The sequence below is a fragment of the Hyla sarda genome, unplaced genomic scaffold (genome assembly GCF_029499605.1).
Source record: "Hyla sarda isolate aHylSar1 unplaced genomic scaffold, aHylSar1.hap1 scaffold_2313, whole genome shotgun sequence".
Classification (NCBI taxonomy): Eukaryota; Metazoa; Chordata; class Amphibia; order Anura; family Hylidae; genus Hyla; species Hyla sarda.
This window is the reverse complement of record NW_026608995.1, coordinates 1-18,685: the sequence shown is the minus strand read 5'-3', so window position 1 is coordinate 18,685 and position 18,685 is coordinate 1. Positions and strand designations below refer to the sequence as shown.

Here is an 18,685-nt window from a genome sequence, read left to right as displayed (position 1 = left end):
AGATCTCAAAGTCTGTGCACAGAATTTAGCAAGGGCCTCGCACCTTCTGATGCATCAGGTAGGTGCACAATAGCATAGCCTAACCCTCTGTACTTTGGTCTATATTGATGCGGGACATAGACAGCCAGCTGATGACCAATCCATTAGTGCAATGGATGGCTGGAAGCATTTGTCTTTGCCTTTGCAATACCACAGAAGCAATGCATGGTCAATGTACAGCAATGACACACCTGTGTGAACAGCCAGGAGACCCCCCCCCATGTTATGTTACATAGTTACATAGTTAGTACGGTCGAAAAAAGACATATGTCCATCAAGTTCAACCAGGGAATTAAGGGGTAGGGGTGTGGCGCGATATTGGGGAAGGGATGAGATTTTATATTTCTTCATAAGCATTAATCTTATTTTGTCAATTAGGAACATTCAGCACCCACCCGCTATCAAGGCAGCTGCCTATCATGTCATGCCCTACCTGCACAGGTGTGCTGGCTACTCAAATGATCCAATTAAGGAGGCCATTTAGTCAGCAGCAGCAGAAGTCCTGTGCCTGGACGCTCCAACAGCGGCCAGACACAAGCAGAAGCAGAAGCAGCAGAAGCAGCAGCAGCACCACCTTTTGTTTTTTGGCTGCAGAAGCAGCAGCAGCAAGGCCCACAGGGCTGGCTAGCTGGCTAGCCAGCAAGCAAGCAGGTAGCAATGAAAGTAGGAATCTTTCTTTTTAACCCTGTAAGGGGGTGGTGCACTGTACCCGAAGATACTGCCATATCGGGTCAATGCATAGGGCGACGGAAGCAAGCTTCGAAATCGGCCCCCGTTCTCAAAAATCCATTTAATATATGGTCCCCAGATAGGGGACGTATCAGATATTAAACTGATAAGAACAGATACTACACTTGATCTTAGCCAAAAGGCCGAGAAGCGATAACCGTGAAAGGGGCGGGCCCAACAAGGTCCCCTTCATGGGCACTATCACTGCTTGCTGTCAGGGAGGCTGCCAGACAATTTTCCATGCACACTCTGGGCTGGGGGGCAGTCAACCACCAGTACACACAGCAGAACCTAAACCCATACCATTATTGCTAAGCAGCAAGACAGGGGCCCATTGCACTCCCACGGGGCCTTTTTAAATGCAATCCATAACCCGGATTTGCCAGGAACCCTTCTTACTCCTCCTACTTGCATGTGACACTGGGCTTAGGATCTGCATAGGAAACACACACACAAGCACACACCTACCTTTGTTGCCTGCAGATGCCTCCTTGGCTGTCCCCAAACGGTATCAAACCAACACCCACGGGAAGCTGTAAGCATAGAGGACATGCCTGCACCCCATTGGACTTACCTGTGTGGGTTAAATCCGGGTTATTTGACAACCTATGGCGGTGATGGTTCTGCTCAGGCAGAGCAGTGCTGATGCTCCTCATAAAGCTGTCGCTGCTGTGAAGGTTCTAGGTGACATCACAAATCCCTATGGTTACATACACAACAAAGCTGGGTTGTTGTTGTTTACACTCTGCAAGGCCTGTGGAAGTGAGTGACATCATAGCACTGTAGTTCTGAGGGTTCTAGATGGATGCAACAATCTCCTGTTGCTTCTATGAAGGCCGTAATAGACGACATCACCAAACAGCTCCATAGTCACATACACAGCAAAGGAGAGATGTTGTTTACACCTAGTGATGTCAGTGGTATTGAGTGACATCATAGCACAGTGCTAAGGCTCCTGGGCCTGGACACAGCAGCGGCTGCAATATCTCAACGGAGAATACGTTTATATATATGTGTGTGTGTGCGCGTATATATATATATATATATATATATATATATATATATATATTTCTCCGCCGAAATCACTTTTAAACCCATTTCCACCTTTTTTTCCCTTCTCTTCCTCTTACTTTTTTTTCACGTTTTTCTCCTTTTCGCCTCTTTTCTGGGCGTATTATTCTTCTTTTTCTTCTTTTTTTTCGTCTAATGCATACCCCATCAGTGCAGCAATGCTTATTCAATACCGCCAGCAGATGGAGACACTGGGGGATAATTTTCTAAGGATTTATACTGATTTTTCCTGTCTGAATTTGTCGCACAGAAAGTTGCAGGCCAAATATGTGCGACATTTCTGCGACTTTAGCTTCTAGAGCATTTTTACAACATTATACATAGGTGCTGAATACATAAAAAGCGACTGTTCAGCGACAGACAAGTCGCATCGGCTGAAAGTAGGCCAGAATGTCAGTCCATGTTGGAGCAGGTTTAGATACAGTCTAAAGCATAGATCTCAAAGTCTGTGCACAGAATTTAGCAAGGGCCTCGCACCTTCTGATGCATCAGGTAGGTGCACAATAGCATAGCCTAACCCTCTGTACTTTGGTCTATATTGATGCGGGACATAGACAGCCAGCTGATGACCAATCCATTAGTGCAATGGATGGCTGGAAGCATTTGTCTTTGCCTTTGCAATACCACAGAAGCAATGCATGGTCAATGTACAGCAATGACACACCTGTGTGAACAGCCAGGAGACCCCCCCCCCATGTTATGTTACATAGTTACATAGTTAGTACGGTCGAAAAAAGACATATGTCCATCAAGTTCAACCAGGGAATTAAGGGGTAGGGGTGTGGCGCGATATTGGGGAAGGGATGAGATTTTATATTTCTTCATAAGCATTAATCTTATTTTGTCAATTAGGAACATTCAGCACCCACCCGCTATCAAGGCAGCTGCCTATCATGTCATGCCCTACCTGCACAGGTGTGCTGGCTACTCAAATGATCCAATTAAGGAGGCCATTTAGTCAGCAGCAGCAGAAGTCCTGTGCCTGGACGCTCCAACAGCGGCCAGACACAAGCAGAAGCAGAAGCAGCAGAAGCAGCAGCAGCACCACCTTTTGTTTTTTGGCTGCAGAAGCAGCAGCAGCAAGGCCCACAGGGCTGGCTAGCTGGCTAGCCAGCAAGCAAGCAGGTAGCAATGAAAGTAGGAATCTTTCTTTTTAACCCTGTAAGGGGGTGGTGCACTGTACCCGAAGATACTGCCATATCGGGTCAATGCATAGGGCGACGGAAGCAAGCTTCGAAATCGGCCCCCGTTCTCAAAAATCCATTTAATATATGGTCCCCAGATAGGGGACGTATCAGATATTAAACTGATAAGAACAGATACTACACTTGATCTTAGCCAAAAGGCCGAGAAGCGATAACCGTGAAAGGGGCGGGCCCAACAAGGTCCCCTTCATGGGCACTATCACTGCTTGCTGTCAGGGAGGCTGCCAGACAATTTTCCATGCACACTCTGGGCTGGGGGGCAGTCAACCACCAGTACACACAGCAGAACCTAAACCCATACCATTATTGCTAAGCAGCAAGACAGGGGCCCATTGCACTCCCACGGGGCCTTTTTAAATGCAATCCATAACCCGGATTTGCCAGGAACCCTTCTTACTCCTCCTACTTGCATGTGACACTGGGCTTAGGATCTGCATAGGAAACACACACACAAGCACACACCTACCTTTGTTGCCTGCAGATGCCTCCTTGGCTGTCCCCAAACGGTATCAAACCAACACCCACGGGAAGCTGTAAGCATAGAGGACATGCCTGCACCCCATTGGACTTACCTGTGTGGGTTAAATCCGGGTTATTTGACAACCTATGGCGGTGATGGTTCTGCTCAGGCAGAGCAGTGCTGATGCTCCTCATAAAGCTGTCGCTGCTGTGAAGGTTCTAGGTGACATCACAAATCCCTATGGTTACATACACAACAAAGCTGGGTTGTTGTTGTTTACACTCTGCAAGGCCTGTGGAAGTGAGTGACATCATAGCACTGTAGTTCTGAGGGTTCTAGATGGATGCAACAATCTCCTGTTGCTTCTATGAAGGCCGTAATAGACGACATCACCAAACAGCTCCATAGTCACATACACAGCAAAGGAGAGATGTTGTTTACACCTAGTGATGTCAGTGGTATTGAGTGACATCATAGCACAGTGCTAAGGCTCCTGGGCCTGGACACAGCAGCGGCTGCAATATCTCAACGGAGAATACGTTTATATATATGTGTGTGTGTGCGCGTATATATATATATATATATATATATATATATATATATATATATTTCTCCGCCGAAATCACTTTTAAACCCATTTCCACCTTTTTTTCCCTTCTCTTCCTCTTACTTTTTTTTCACGTTTTTTTACGTTTTTCTCCTTTTCGCCTCTTTTCTGGGCGTATTATTCTTCTTTTTCTTCTTTTTTTTCGTCTAATGCATACCCCATCAGTGCAGCAATGCTTATTCAATACCGCCAGCAGATGGAGACACTGGGGGATAATTTTCTAAGGATTTATACTGATTTTTCCTGTCTGAATTTGTCGCACAGAAAGTTGCAGGCCAAATATGTGCGACATTTCTGCGACTTTAGCTTCTAGAGCATTTTTACAACATTATACATAGGTGCTGAATACATAAAAAGCGACTGTTCAGCGACAGACAAGTCGCATCGGCTGAAAGTAGGCCAGAATGTCAGTCCATGTTGGAGCAGGTTTAGATACAGTCTAAAGCATAGATCTCAAAGTCTGTGCACAGAATTTAGCAAGGGCCTCGCACCTTCTGATGCATCAGGTAGGTGCACAATAGCATAGCCTAACCCTCTGTACTTTGGTCTATATTGATGCGGGACATAGACAGCCAGCTGATGACCAATCCATTAGTGCAATGGATGGCTGGAAGCATTTGTCTTTGCCTTTGCAATACCACAGAAGCAATGCATGGTCAATGTACAGCAATGACACACCTGTGTGAACAGCCAGGAGACCCCCCCCCATGTTATGTTACATAGTTACATAGTTAGTACGGTCGAAAAAAGACATATGTCCATCAAGTTCAACCAGGGAATTAAGGGGTAGGGGTGTGGCGCGATATTGGGGAAGGGATGAGATTTTATATTTCTTCATAAGCATTAATCTTATTTTGTCAATTAGGAACATTCAGCACCCACCCGCTATCAAGGCAGCTGCCTATCATGTCATGCCCTACCTGCACAGGTGTGCTGGCTACTCAAATGATCCAATTAAGGAGGCCATTTAGTCAGCAGCAGCAGAAGTCCTGTGCCTGGACGCTCCAACAGCGGCCAGACACAAGCAGAAGCAGAAGCAGCAGAAGCAGCAGCAGCACCACCTTTTGTTTTTTGGCTGCAGAAGCAGCAGCAGCAAGGCCCACAGGGCTGGCTAGCTGGCTAGCCAGCAAGCAAGCAGGTAGCAATGAAAGTAGGAATCTTTCTTTTTAACCCTGTAAGGGGGTGGTGCACTGTACCCGAAGATACTGCCATATCGGGTCAATGCATAGGGCGACGGAAGCAAGCTTCGAAATCGGCCCCCGTTCTCAAAAATCCATTTAATATATGGTCCCCAGATAGGGGACGTATCAGATATTAAACTGATAAGAACAGATACTACACTTGATCTTAGCCAAAAGGCCGAGAAGCGATAACCGTGAAAGGGGCGGGCCCAACAAGGTCCCCTTCATGGGCACTATCACTGCTTGCTGTCAGGGAGGCTGCCAGACAATTTTCCATGCACACTCTGGGCTGGGGGGCAGTCAACCACCAGTACACACAGCAGAACCTAAACCCATACCATTATTGCTAAGCAGCAAGACAGGGGCCCATTGCACTCCCACGGGGCCTTTTTAAATGCAATCCATAACCCGGATTTGCCAGGAACCCTTCTTACTCCTCCTACTTGCATGTGACACTGGGCTTAGGATCTGCATAGGAAACACACACACAAGCACACACCTACCTTTGTTGCCTGCAGATGCCTCCTTGGCTGTCCCCAAACGGTATCAAACCAACACCCACGGGAAGCTGTAAGCATAGAGGACATGCCTGCACCCCATTGGACTTACCTGTGTGGGTTAAATCCGGGTTATTTGACAACCTATGGCGGTGATGGTTCTGCTCAGGCAGAGCAGTGCTGATGCTCCTCATAAAGCTGTCGCTGCTGTGAAGGTTCTAGGTGACATCACAAATCCCTATGGTTACATACACAACAAAGCTGGGTTGTTGTTGTTTACACTCTGCAAGGCCTGTGGAAGTGAGTGACATCATAGCACTGTAGTTCTGAGGGTTCTAGATGGATGCAACAATCTCCTGTTGCTTCTATGAAGGCCGTAATAGACGACATCACCAAACAGCTCCATAGTCACATACACAGCAAAGGAGAGATGTTGTTTACACCTAGTGATGTCAGTGGTATTGAGTGACATCATAGCACAGTGCTAAGGCTCCTGGGCCTGGACACAGCAGCGGCTGCAATATCTCAACGGAGAATACGTTTATATATATGTGTGTGTGTGCGCGTATATATATATATATATATATATATATATATATATATATATATATTTCTCCGCCGAAATCACTTTTAAACCCATTTCCACCTTTTTTTCCCTTCTCTTCCTCTTACTTTTTTTTCACGTTTTTTTACGTTTTTCTCCTTTTCGCCTCTTTTCTGGGCGTATTATTCTTCTTTTTCTTCTTTTTTTTCGTCTAATGCATACCCCATCAGTGCAGCAATGCTTATTCAATACCGCCAGCAGATGGAGACACTGGGGGATAATTTTCTAAGGATTTATACTGATTTTTCCTGTCTGAATTTGTCGCACAGAAAGTTGCAGGCCAAATATGTGCGACATTTCTGCGACTTTAGCTTCTAGAGCATTTTTACAACATTATACATAGGTGCTGAATACATAAAAAGCGACTGTTCAGCGACAGACAAGTCGCATCGGCTGAAAGTAGGCCAGAATGTCAGTCCATGTTGGAGCAGGTTTAGATACAGTCTAAAGCATAGATCTCAAAGTCTGTGCACAGAATTTAGCAAGGGCCTCGCACCTTCTGATGCATCAGGTAGGTGCACAATAGCATAGCCTAACCCTCTGTACTTTGGTCTATATTGATGCGGGACATAGACAGCCAGCTGATGACCAATCCATTAGTGCAATGGATGGCTGGAAGCATTTGTCTTTGCCTTTGCAATACCACAGAAGCAATGCATGGTCAATGTACAGCAATGACACACCTGTGTGAACAGCCAGGAGACCCCCCCCCCATGTTATGTTACATAGTTACATAGTTAGTACGGTCGAAAAAAGACATATGTCCATCAAGTTCAACCAGGGAATTAAGGGGTAGGGGTGTGGCGCGATATTGGGGAAGGGATGAGATTTTATATTTCTTCATAAGCATTAATCTTATTTTGTCAATTAGGAACATTCAGCACCCACCCGCTATCAAGGCAGCTGCCTATCATGTCATGCCCTACCTGCACAGGTGTGCTGGCTACTCAAATGATCCAATTAAGGAGGCCATTTAGTCAGCAGCAGCAGAAGTCCTGTGCCTGGACGCTCCAACAGCGGCCAGACACAAGCAGAAGCAGAAGCAGCAGAAGCAGCAGCAGCACCACCTTTTGTTTTTTGGCTGCAGAAGCAGCAGCAGCAAGGCCCACAGGGCTGGCTAGCTGGCTAGCCAGCAAGCAAGCAGGTAGCAATGAAAGTAGGAATCTTTCTTTTTAACCCTGTAAGGGGGTGGTGCACTGTACCCGAAGATACTGCCATATCGGGTCAATGCATAGGGCGACGGAAGCAAGCTTCGAAATCGGCCCCCGTTCTCAAAAATCCATTTAATATATGGTCCCCAGATAGGGGACGTATCAGATATTAAACTGATAAGAACAGATACTACACTTGATCTTAGCCAAAAGGCCGAGAAGCGATAACCGTGAAAGGGGCGGGCCCAACAAGGTCCCCTTCATGGGCACTATCACTGCTTGCTGTCAGGGAGGCTGCCAGACAATTTTCCATGCACACTCTGGGCTGGGGGGCAGTCAACCACCAGTACACACAGCAGAACCTAAACCCATACCATTATTGCTAAGCAGCAAGACAGGGGCCCATTGCACTCCCACGGGGCCTTTTTAAATGCAATCCATAACCCGGATTTGCCAGGAACCCTTCTTACTCCTCCTACTTGCATGTGACACTGGGCTTAGGATCTGCATAGGAAACACACACACAAGCACACACCTACCTTTGTTGCCTGCAGATGCCTCCTTGGCTGTCCCCAAACGGTATCAAACCAACACCCACGGGAAGCTGTAAGCATAGAGGACATGCCTGCACCCCATTGGACTTACCTGTGTGGGTTAAATCCGGGTTATTTGACAACCTATGGCGGTGATGGTTCTGCTCAGGCAGAGCAGTGCTGATGCTCCTCATAAAGCTGTCGCTGCTGTGAAGGTTCTAGGTGACATCACAAATCCCTATGGTTACATACACAACAAAGCTGGGTTGTTGTTGTTTACACTCTGCAAGGCCTGTGGAAGTGAGTGACATCATAGCACTGTAGTTCTGAGGGTTGTAGATGGATGCAACAATCTCCTGTTGCTTCTATGAAGGCCGTAATAGACGACATCACCAAACAGCTCCATAGTCACATACACAGCAAAGGAGAGATGTTGTTTACACCTAGTGATGTCAGTGGTATTGAGTGACATCATAGCACAGTGCTAAGGCTCCTGGGCCTGGACACAGCAGCGGCTGCAATATCTCAACGGAGAATACGTTTATATATATGTGTGTGTGTGCGCGTATATATATATATATATATATATATATATATATATATATATATATATTTCTCCGCCGAAATCACTTTTAAACCCATTTCCACCTTTTTTTCCCTTCTCTTCCTCTTACTTTTTTTTCACGTTTTTTTACGTTTTTCTCCTTTTCGCCTCTTTTCTGGGCGTATTATTCTTCTTTTTCTTCTTTTTTTTCGTCTAATGCATACCCCATCAGTGCAGCAATGCTTATTCAATACCGCCAGCAGATGGAGACACTGGGGGATAATTTTCTAAGGATTTATACTGATTTTTCCTGTCTGAATTTGTCGCACAGAAAGTTGCAGGCCAAATATGTGCGACATTTCTGCGACTTTAGCTTCTAGAGCATTTTTACAACATTATACATAGGTGCTGAATACATAAAAAGCGACTGTTCAGCGACAGACAAGTCGCATCGGCTGAAAGTAGGCCAGAATGTCAGTCCATGTTGGAGCAGGTTTAGATACAGTCTAAAGCATAGATCTCAAAGTCTGTGCACAGAATTTAGCAAGGGCCTCGCACCTTCTGATGCATCAGGTAGGTGCACAATAGCATAGCCTAACCCTCTGTACTTTGGTCTATATTGATGCGGGACATAGACAGCCAGCTGATGACCAATCCATTAGTGCAATGGATGGCTGGAAGCATTTGTCTTTGCCTTTGCAATACCACAGTACGGTCGAAAAAAGACATATGTCCATCAAGTTCAACCAGGGAATTAAGGGGTAGGGGTGTGGCGCGATATTGGGGAAGGGATGAGATTTTATATTTCTTCATAAGCATTAATCTTATTTTGTCAATTAGGAACATTCAGCACCCACCCGCTATCAAGGCAGCTGCCTATCATGTCATGCCCTACCTGCACAGGTGTGCTGGCTACTCAAATGATCCAATTAAGGAGGCCATTTAGTCAGCAGCAGCAGAAGTCCTGTGCCTGGACGCTCCAACAGCGGCCAGACACAAGCAGAAGCAGAAGCAGCAGAAGCAGCAGCAGCACCACCTTTTGTTTTTTGGCTGCAGAAGCAGCAGCAGCAAGGCCCACAGGGCTGGCTAGCTGGCTAGCCAGCAAGCAAGCAGGTAGCAATGAAAGTAGGAATCTTTCTTTTTAACCCTGTAAGGGGGTGGTGCACTGTACCCGAAGATACTGCCATATCGGGTCAATGCATAGGGCGACGGAAGCAAGCTTCGAAATCGGCCCCCGTTCTCAAAAATCCATTTAATATATGGTCCCCAGATAGGGGACGTATCAGATATTAAACTGATAAGAACAGATACTACACTTGATCTTAGCCAAAAGGCCGAGAAGCGATAACCGTGAAAGGGGCGGGCCCAACAAGGTCCCCTTCATGGGCACTATCACTGCTTGCTGTCAGGGAGGCTGCCAGACAATTTTCCATGCACACTCTGGGCTGGGGGGCAGTCAACCACCAGTACACACAGCAGAACCTAAACCCATACCATTATTGCTAAGCAGCAAGACAGGGGCCCATTGCACTCCCACGGGGCCTTTTTAAATGCAATCCATAACCCGGATTTGCCAGGAACCCTTCTTACTCCTCCTACTTGCATGTGACACTGGGCTTAGGATCTGCATAGGAAACACACACACAAGCACACACCTACCTTTGTTGCCTGCAGATGCCTCCTTGGCTGTCCCCAAACGGTATCAAACCAACACCCACGGGAAGCTGTAAGCATAGAGGACATGCCTGCACCCCATTGGACTTACCTGTGTGGGTTAAATCCGGGTTATTTGACAACCTATGGCGGTGATGGTTCTGCTCAGGCAGAGCAGTGCTGATGCTCCTCATAAAGCTGTCGCTGCTGTGAAGGTTCTAGGTGACATCACAAATCCCTATGGTTACATACACAACAAAGCTGGGTTGTTGTTGTTTACACTCTGCAAGGCCTGTGGAAGTGAGTGACATCATAGCACTGTAGTTCTGAGGGTTCTAGATGGATGCAACAATCTCCTGTTGCTTCTATGAAGGCCGTAATAGACGACATCACCAAACAGCTCCATAGTCACATACACAGCAAAGGAGAGATGTTGTTTACACCTAGTGATGTCAGTGGTATTGAGTGACATCATAGCACAGTGCTAAGGCTCCTGGGCCTGGACACAGCAGCGGCTGCAATATCTCAACGGAGAATACGTTTATATATATGTGTGTGTGTGCGCGTATATATATATATATATATATATATATATATATATATATATATTTCTCCGCCGAAATCACTTTTAAACCCATTTCCACCTTTTTTTCCCTTCTCTTCCTCTTACTTTTTTTTCACGTTTTTTTACGTTTTTCTCCTTTTCGCCTCTTTTCTGGGCGTATTATTCTTCTTTTTCTTCTTTTTTTTCGTCTAATGCATACCCCATCAGTGCAGCAATGCTTATTCAATACCGCCAGCAGATGGAGACACTGGGGGATAATTTTCTAAGGATTTATACTGATTTTTCCTGTCTGAATTTGTCGCACAGAAAGTTGCAGGCCAAATATGTGCGACATTTCTGCGACTTTAGCTTCTAGAGCATTTTTACAACATTATACATAGGTGCTGAATACATAAAAAGCGACTGTTCAGCGACAGACAAGTCGCATCGGCTGAAAGTAGGCCAGAATGTCAGTCCATGTTGGAGCAGGTTTAGATACAGTCTAAAGCATAGATCTCAAAGTCTGTGCACAGAATTTAGCAAGGGCCTCGCACCTTCTGATGCATCAGGTAGGTGCACAATAGCATAGCCTAACCCTCTGTACTTTGGTCTATATTGATGCGGGACATAGACAGCCAGCTGATGACCAATCCATTAGTGCAATGGATGGCTGGAAGCATTTGTCTTTGCCTTTGCAATACCACAGAAGCAATGCATGGTCAATGTACAGCAATGACACACCTGTGTGAACAGCCAGGAGACCCCCCCCCCATGTTATGTTACATAGTTACATAGTTAGTACGGTCGAAAAAAGACATATGTCCATCAAGTTCAACCAGGGAATTAAGGGGTAGGGGTGTGGCGCGATATTGGGGAAGGGATGAGATTTTATATTTCTTCATAAGCATTAATCTTATTTTGTCAATTAGGAACATTCAGCACCCACCCGCTATCAAGGCAGCTGCCTATCATGTCATGCCCTACCTGCACAGGTGTGCTGGCTACTCAAATGATCCAATTAAGGAGGCCATTTAGTCAGCAGCAGCAGAAGTCCTGTGCCTGGACGCTCCAACAGCGGCCAGACACAAGCAGAAGCAGAAGCAGCAGAAGCAGCAGCAGCACCACCTTTTGTTTTTTGGCTGCAGAAGCAGCAGCAGCAAGGCCCACAGGGCTGGCTAGCTGGCTAGCCAGCAAGCAAGCAGGTAGCAATGAAAGTAGGAATCTTTCTTTTTAACCCTGTAAGGGGGTGGTGCACTGTACCCGAAGATACTGCCATATCGGGTCAATGCATAGGGCGACGGAAGCAAGCTTCGAAATCGGCCCCCGTTCTCAAAAATCCATTTAATATATGGTCCCCAGATAGGGGACGTATCAGATATTAAACTGATAAGAACAGATACTACACTTGATCTTAGCCAAAAGGCCGAGAAGCGATAACCGTGAAAGGGGCGGGCCCAACAAGGTCCCCTTCATGGGCACTATCACTGCTTGCTGTCAGGGAGGCTGCCAGACAATTTTCCATGCACACTCTGGGCTGGGGGGCAGTCAACCACCAGTACACACAGCAGAACCTAAACCCATACCATTATTGCTAAGCAGCAAGACAGGGGCCCATTGCACTCCCACGGGGCCTTTTTAAATGCAATCCATAACCCGGATTTGCCAGGAACCCTTCTTACTCCTCCTACTTGCATGTGACACTGGGCTTAGGATCTGCATAGGAAACACACACACAAGCACACACCTACCTTTGTTGCCTGCAGATGCCTCCTTGGCTGTCCCCAAACGGTATCAAACCAACACCCACGGGAAGCTGTAAGCATAGAGGACATGCCTGCACCCCATTGGACTTACCTGTGTGGGTTAAATCCGGGTTATTTGACAACCTATGGCGGTGATGGTTCTGCTCAGGCAGAGCAGTGCTGATGCTCCTCATAAAGCTGTCGCTGCTGTGAAGGTTCTAGGTGACATCACAAATCCCTATGGTTACATACACAACAAAGCTGGGTTGTTGTTGTTTACACTCTGCAAGGCCTGTGGAAGTGAGTGACATCATAGCACTGTAGTTCTGAGGGTTCTAGATGGATGCAACAATCTCCTGTTGCTTCTATGAAGGCCGTAATAGACGACATCACCAAACAGCTCCATAGTCACATACACAGCAAAGGAGAGATGTTGTTTACACCTAGTGATGTCAGTGGTATTGAGTGACATCATAGCACAGTGCTAAGGCTCCTGGGCCTGGACACAGCAGCGGCTGCAATATCTCAACGGAGAATACGTTTATATATATGTGTGTGTGTGCGCGTATATATATATATATATATATATATATATATATATATATATATTTCTCCGCCGAAATCACTTTTAAACCCATTTCCACCTTTTTTTCCCTTCTCTTCCTCTTACTTTTTTTTCACGTTTTTTTACGTTTTTCTCCTTTTCGCCTCTTTTCTGGGCGTATTATTCTTCTTTTTCTTCTTTTTTTTCGTCTAATGCATACCCCATCAGTGCAGCAATGCTTATTCAATACCGCCAGCAGATGGAGACACTGGGGGATAATTTTCTAAGGATTTATACTGATTTTTCCTGTCTGAATTTGTCGCACAGAAAGTTGCAGGCCAAATATGTGCGACATTTCTGCGACTTTAGCTTCTAGAGCATTTTTACAACATTATACATAGGTGCTGAATACATAAAAAGCGACTGTTCAGCGACAGACAAGTCGCATCGGCTGAAAGTAGGCCAGAATGTCAGTCCATGTTGGAGCAGGTTTAGATACAGTCTAAAGCATAGATCTCAAAGTCTGTGCACAGAATTTAGCAAGGGCCTCGCACCTTCTGATGCATCAGGTAGGTGCACAATAGCATAGCCTAACCCTCTGTACTTTGGTCTATATTGATGCGGGACATAGACAGCCAGCTGATGACCAATCCATTAGTGCAATGGATGGCTGGAAGCATTTGTCTTTGCCTTTGCAATACCACAGAAGCAATGCATGGTCAATGTACAGCAATGACACACCTGTGTGAACAGCCAGGAGACCCCCCCCCCATGTTATGTTACATAGTTACATAGTTAGTACGGTCGAAAAAAGACATATGTCCATCAAGTTCAACCAGGGAATTAAGGGGTAGGGGTGTGGCGCGATATTGGGGAAGGGATGAGATTTTATATTTCTTCATAAGCATTAATCTTATTTTGTCAATTAGGAACATTCAGCACCCACCCGCTATCAAGGCAGCTGCCTATCATGTCATGCCCTACCTGCACAGGTGTGCTGGCTACTCAAATGATCCAATTAAGGAGGCCATTTAGTCAGCAGCAGCAGAAGTCCTGTGCCTGGACGCTCCAACAGCGGCCAGACACAAGCAGAAGCAGAAGCAGCAGAAGCAGCAGCAGCACCACCTTTTGTTTTTTGGCTGCAGAAGCAGCAGCAGCAAGGCCCACAGGGCTGGCTAGCTGGCTAGCCAGCAAGCAAGCAGGTAGCAATGAAAGTAGGAATCTTTCTTTTTAACCCTGTAAGGGGGTGGTGCACTGTACCCGAAGATACTGCCATATCGGGTCAATGCATAGGGCGACGGAAGCAAGCTTCGAAATCGGCCCCCGTTCTCAAAAATCCATTTAATATATGGTCCCCAGATAGGGGACGTATCAGATATTAAACTGATAAGAACAGATACTACACTTGATCTTAGCCAAAAGGCCGAGAAGCGATAACCGTGAAAGGGGCGGGCCCAACAAGGTCCCCTTCATGGGCACTATCACTGCTTGCTGTCAGGGAGGCTGCCAGACAATTTTCCATGCACACTCTGGGCTGGGGGGCAGTCAACCACCAGTACACACAGCAGAACCTAAACCCATACCATTATTGCTAAGCAGCAAGACAGGGGCCCATTGCACTCCCACGGGGCCTTTTTAAATGCAATCCATAACCCGGATTTGCCAGGAACCCTTCTTACTCCTCCTACTTGCATGTGACACTGGGCTTAGGATCTGCATAGGAAACACACACACAAGCACACACCTACCTTTGTTGCCTGCAGATGCCTCCTTGGCTGTCCCCAAACGGTATCAAACCAACACCCACGGGAAGCTGTAAGCATAGAGGACATGCCTGCACCCCATTGGACTTACCTGTGTGGGTTAAATCCGGGTTATTTGACAACCTATGGCGGTGATGGTTCTGCTCAGGCAGAGCAGTGCTGATGCTCCTCATAAAGCTGTCGCTGCTGTGAAGGTTCTAGGTGACATCACAAATCCCTATGGTTACATACACAACAAAGCTGGGTTGTTGTTGTTTACACTCTGCAAGGCCTGTGGAAGTGAGTGACATCATAGCACTGTAGTTCTGAGGGTTCTAGATGGATGCAACAATCTCCTGTTGCTTCTATGAAGGCCGTAATAGACGACATCACCAAACAGCTCCATAGTCACATACACAGCAAAGGAGAGATGTTGTTTACACCTAGTGATGTCAGTGGTATTGAGTGACATCATAGCACAGTGCTAAGGCTCCTGGGCCTGGACACAGCAGCGGCTGCAATATCTCAACGGAGAATACGTTTATATATATGTGTGTGTGTGCGCGTATATATATATATATATATATATATATATATATATTTCTCCGCCGAAATCACTTTTAAACCCATTTCCACCTTTTTTTCCCTTCTCTTCCTCTTACTTTTTTTTCACGTTTTTTTACGTTTTTCTCCTTTTCGCCTCTTTTCTGGGCGTATTATTCTTCTTTTTCTTCTTTTTTTTCGTCTAATGCATACCCCATCAGTGCAGCAATGCTTATTCAATACCGCCAGCAGATGGAGACACTGGGGGATAATTTTCTAAGGATTTATACTGATTTTTCCTGTCTGAATTTGTCGCACAGAAAGTTGCAGGCCAAATATGTGCGACATTTCTGCGACTTTAGCTTCTAGAGCATTTTTACAACATTATACATAGGTGCTGAATACATAAAAAGCGACTGTTCAGCGACAGACAAGTCGCATCGGCTGAAAGTAGGCCAGAATGTCAGTCCATGTTGGAGCAGGTTTAGATACAGTCTAAAGCATAGATCTCAAAGTCTGTGCACAGAATTTAGCAAGGGCCTCGCACCTTCTGATGCATCAGGTAGGTGCACAATAGCATAGCCTAACCCTCTGTACTTTGGTCTATATTGATGCGGGACATAGACAGCCAGCTGATGACCAATCCATTAGTGCAATGGATGGCTGGAAGCATTTGTCTTTGCCTTTGCAATACCACAGAAGCAATGCATGGTCAATGTACAGCAATGACACACCTGTGTGAACAGCCAGGAGACCCCCCCCCCCATGTTATGTTACATAGTTACATAGTTAGTACGGTCGAAAAAAGACATATGTCCATCAAGTTCAACCAGGGAATTAAGGGGTAGGGGTGTGGCGCGATATTGGGGAAGGGATGAGATTTTATATTTCTTCATAAGCATTAATCTTATTTTGTCAATTAGGAACATTCAGCACCCACCCGCTATCAAGGCAGCTGCCTATCATGTCATGCCCTACCTGCACAGGTGTGCTGGCTACTCAAATGATCCAATTAAGGAGGCCATTTAGTCAGCAGCAGCAGAAGTCCTGTGCCTGGACGCTCCAACAGCGGCCAGACACAAGCAGAAGCAGAAGCAGCAGAAGCAGCAGCAGCACCACCTTTTGTTTTTTGGCTGCAGAAGCAGCAGCAGCAAGGCCCACAGGGCTGGCTAGCTGGCTAGCCAGCAAGCAAGCAGGTAGCAATGAAAGTAGGAATCTTTCTTTTTAACCCTGTAAGGGGGTGGTGCACTGTACCCGAAGATACTGCCATATCGGGTCAATGCATAGGGCGACGGAAGCAAGCTTCGAAATCGGCCCCCGTTCTCAAAAATCCATTTAATATATGGTCCCCAGATAGGGGACGTATCAGATATTAAACTGATAAGAACAGATACTACACTTGATCTTAGCCAAAAGGCCGAGAAGCGATAACCGTGAAAGGGGCGGGCCCAACAAGGTCCCCTTCATGGGCACTATCACTGCTTGCTGTCAGGGAGGCTGCCAGACAATTTTCCATGCACACTCTGGGCTGGGGGGCAGTCAACCACCAGTACACACAGCAGAACCTAAACCCATACCATTATTGCTAAGCAGCAAGACAGGGGCCCATTGCACTCCCACGGGGCCTTTTTAAATGCAATCCATAACCCGGATTTGCCAGGAACCCTTCTTACTCCTCCTACTTGCATGTGACACTGGGCTTAGGATCTGCATAGGAAACACACACACAAGCACACACCTACCTTTGTTGCCTGCAGATGCCTCCTTGGCTGTCCCCAAACGGTATCAAACCAACACCCACGGGAAGCTGTAAGCATAGAGGACATGCCTGCACCCCATTGGACTTACCTGTGTGGGTTAAATCCGGGTTATTTGACAACCTATGGCGGTGATGGTTCTGCTCAGGCAGAGCAGTGCTGATGCTCCTCATAAAGCTGTCGCTGCTGTGAAGGTTCTAGGTGACATCACAAATCCCTATGGTTACATACACAACAAAGCTGGGTTGTTGTTGTTTACACTCTGCAAGGCCTGTGGAAGTGAGTGACATCATAGCACTGTAGTTCTGAGGGTTCTAGATGGATGCAACAATCTCCTGTTGCTTCTATGAAGGCCGTAATAGACGACATCACCAAACAGCTCCATAGTCACATACACAGCAAAGGAGAGATGTTGTTTACACCTAGTGATGTCAGTGGTATTGAGTGACATCATAGCACAGTGCTAAGGCTCCTGGGCCTGGACACAGCAGCGGCTGCAATATCTCAACGGAGAATACGTTTATATATATGTGTGTGTGTGCGCGTATATATATATATATATATATATATATATATATATATATAATTTCTCCGCCGAAATCACTTTTAAACCCATTTCCACCTTTTTTTCCCTTCTCTTCCTCTTACTTTTTTTTCACGTTTTTTTACGTTTTTCTCCTTTTCGCCTCTTTTCTGGGCGTATTATTCTTCTTTTTCTTCTTTTTTTTCGTCTAATGCATACCCCATCAGTGCAGCAATGCTTATTCAATACCGCCAGCAGATGGAGACACTGGGGGATAATTTTCTAAGGATTTATACTGATTTTTCCTGTCTGAATTTGTCGCACAGAAAGTTGCAGGCCAAATATGTGCGACATTTCTGCGACTTTAGCTTCTAGAGCATTTTTACAACATTATACATAGGTGCTGAATACATAAAAAGCGACTGTTCAGCGACAGACAAGTCGCATCGGCTGAAAGTAGGCCAGAATGTCAGTCCATGTTGGAGCAGGTTTAGATACAGTCTAAAGCATAGATCTCAAAGTCTGTGCACAGAATTTAGCAAGGGCCTCGCACCTTCTGATGCATCAGGTAGGTGCACAATAGCATAGCCTAACCCTCTGTACTTTGGTCTATATTGATGCGGGACATAGACAGCCAGCTGATGACCAATCCATTAGTGCAATGGATGGCTGGAAGCATTTGTCTTTGCCTTTGCAATACCACAGAAGCAATGCATGGTCAATGTACAGCAATGACACACCTGTGTGAACAGCCAGGAGACCCCCCCCCCCATGTTATGTTACATAGTTACATAGTTAGTACGGTCGAAAAAAGACATATGTCCATCAAGTTCAACCAGGGAATTAAGGGGTAGGGGTGTGGCGCGATATTGGGGAAGGGATGAGATTTTATATTTCTTCATAAGCATTAATCTTATTTTGTCAATTAGGAACATTCAGCACCCACCCGCTATCAAGGCAGCTGCCTATCATGTCATGCCCTACCTGCACAGGTGTGCTGGCTACTCAAATGCTCC

General features: G+C 46.1%; 8 non-coding genes across 8 annotated transcripts; all 8 read right to left on the bottom strand.

The window, feature by feature from the left end:
- Positions 1-732: 732 nt before the first annotated feature.
- Positions 733-923, bottom strand: LOC130322275 (U2 spliceosomal RNA). The gene has a single exon (XR_008867819.1). It is a non-coding gene; the product is annotated as a U2 spliceosomal RNA (small nuclear RNA).
- Positions 924-3,006: 2,083 nt separating this feature from the next.
- Positions 3,007-3,197, bottom strand: LOC130322274 (U2 spliceosomal RNA). The gene has a single exon (XR_008867818.1). It is a non-coding gene; the product is annotated as a U2 spliceosomal RNA (small nuclear RNA).
- A 2,094-nt stretch (positions 3,198-5,291) lies between these two features.
- Positions 5,292-5,482, bottom strand: LOC130322273 (U2 spliceosomal RNA). Its single transcript, XR_008867817.1, has one exon. It is a non-coding gene; the product is annotated as a U2 spliceosomal RNA (small nuclear RNA).
- Positions 5,483-7,579: 2,097 nt separating this feature from the next.
- On the bottom strand, positions 7,580-7,770 carry LOC130322290 (U2 spliceosomal RNA). The gene has a single exon (XR_008867833.1). It is a non-coding gene; the product is annotated as a U2 spliceosomal RNA (small nuclear RNA).
- Positions 7,771-9,776: 2,006 nt separating this feature from the next.
- On the bottom strand, positions 9,777-9,967 carry LOC130322289 (U2 spliceosomal RNA). Its single transcript, XR_008867832.1, has one exon. It is a non-coding gene; the product is annotated as a U2 spliceosomal RNA (small nuclear RNA).
- A 2,095-nt stretch (positions 9,968-12,062) lies between these two features.
- Positions 12,063-12,253, bottom strand: LOC130322288 (U2 spliceosomal RNA). The gene has a single exon (XR_008867831.1). It is a non-coding gene; the product is annotated as a U2 spliceosomal RNA (small nuclear RNA).
- Positions 12,254-14,348: 2,095 nt separating this feature from the next.
- Positions 14,349-14,539, bottom strand: LOC130322284 (U2 spliceosomal RNA). The gene has a single exon (XR_008867827.1). It is a non-coding gene; the product is annotated as a U2 spliceosomal RNA (small nuclear RNA).
- A 2,088-nt stretch (positions 14,540-16,627) lies between these two features.
- LOC130322272 (U2 spliceosomal RNA) lies at positions 16,628-16,818 on the bottom strand. The gene has a single exon (XR_008867816.1). It is a non-coding gene; the product is annotated as a U2 spliceosomal RNA (small nuclear RNA).
- Between the last annotated feature and the right edge of the window lie 1,867 nt (positions 16,819-18,685).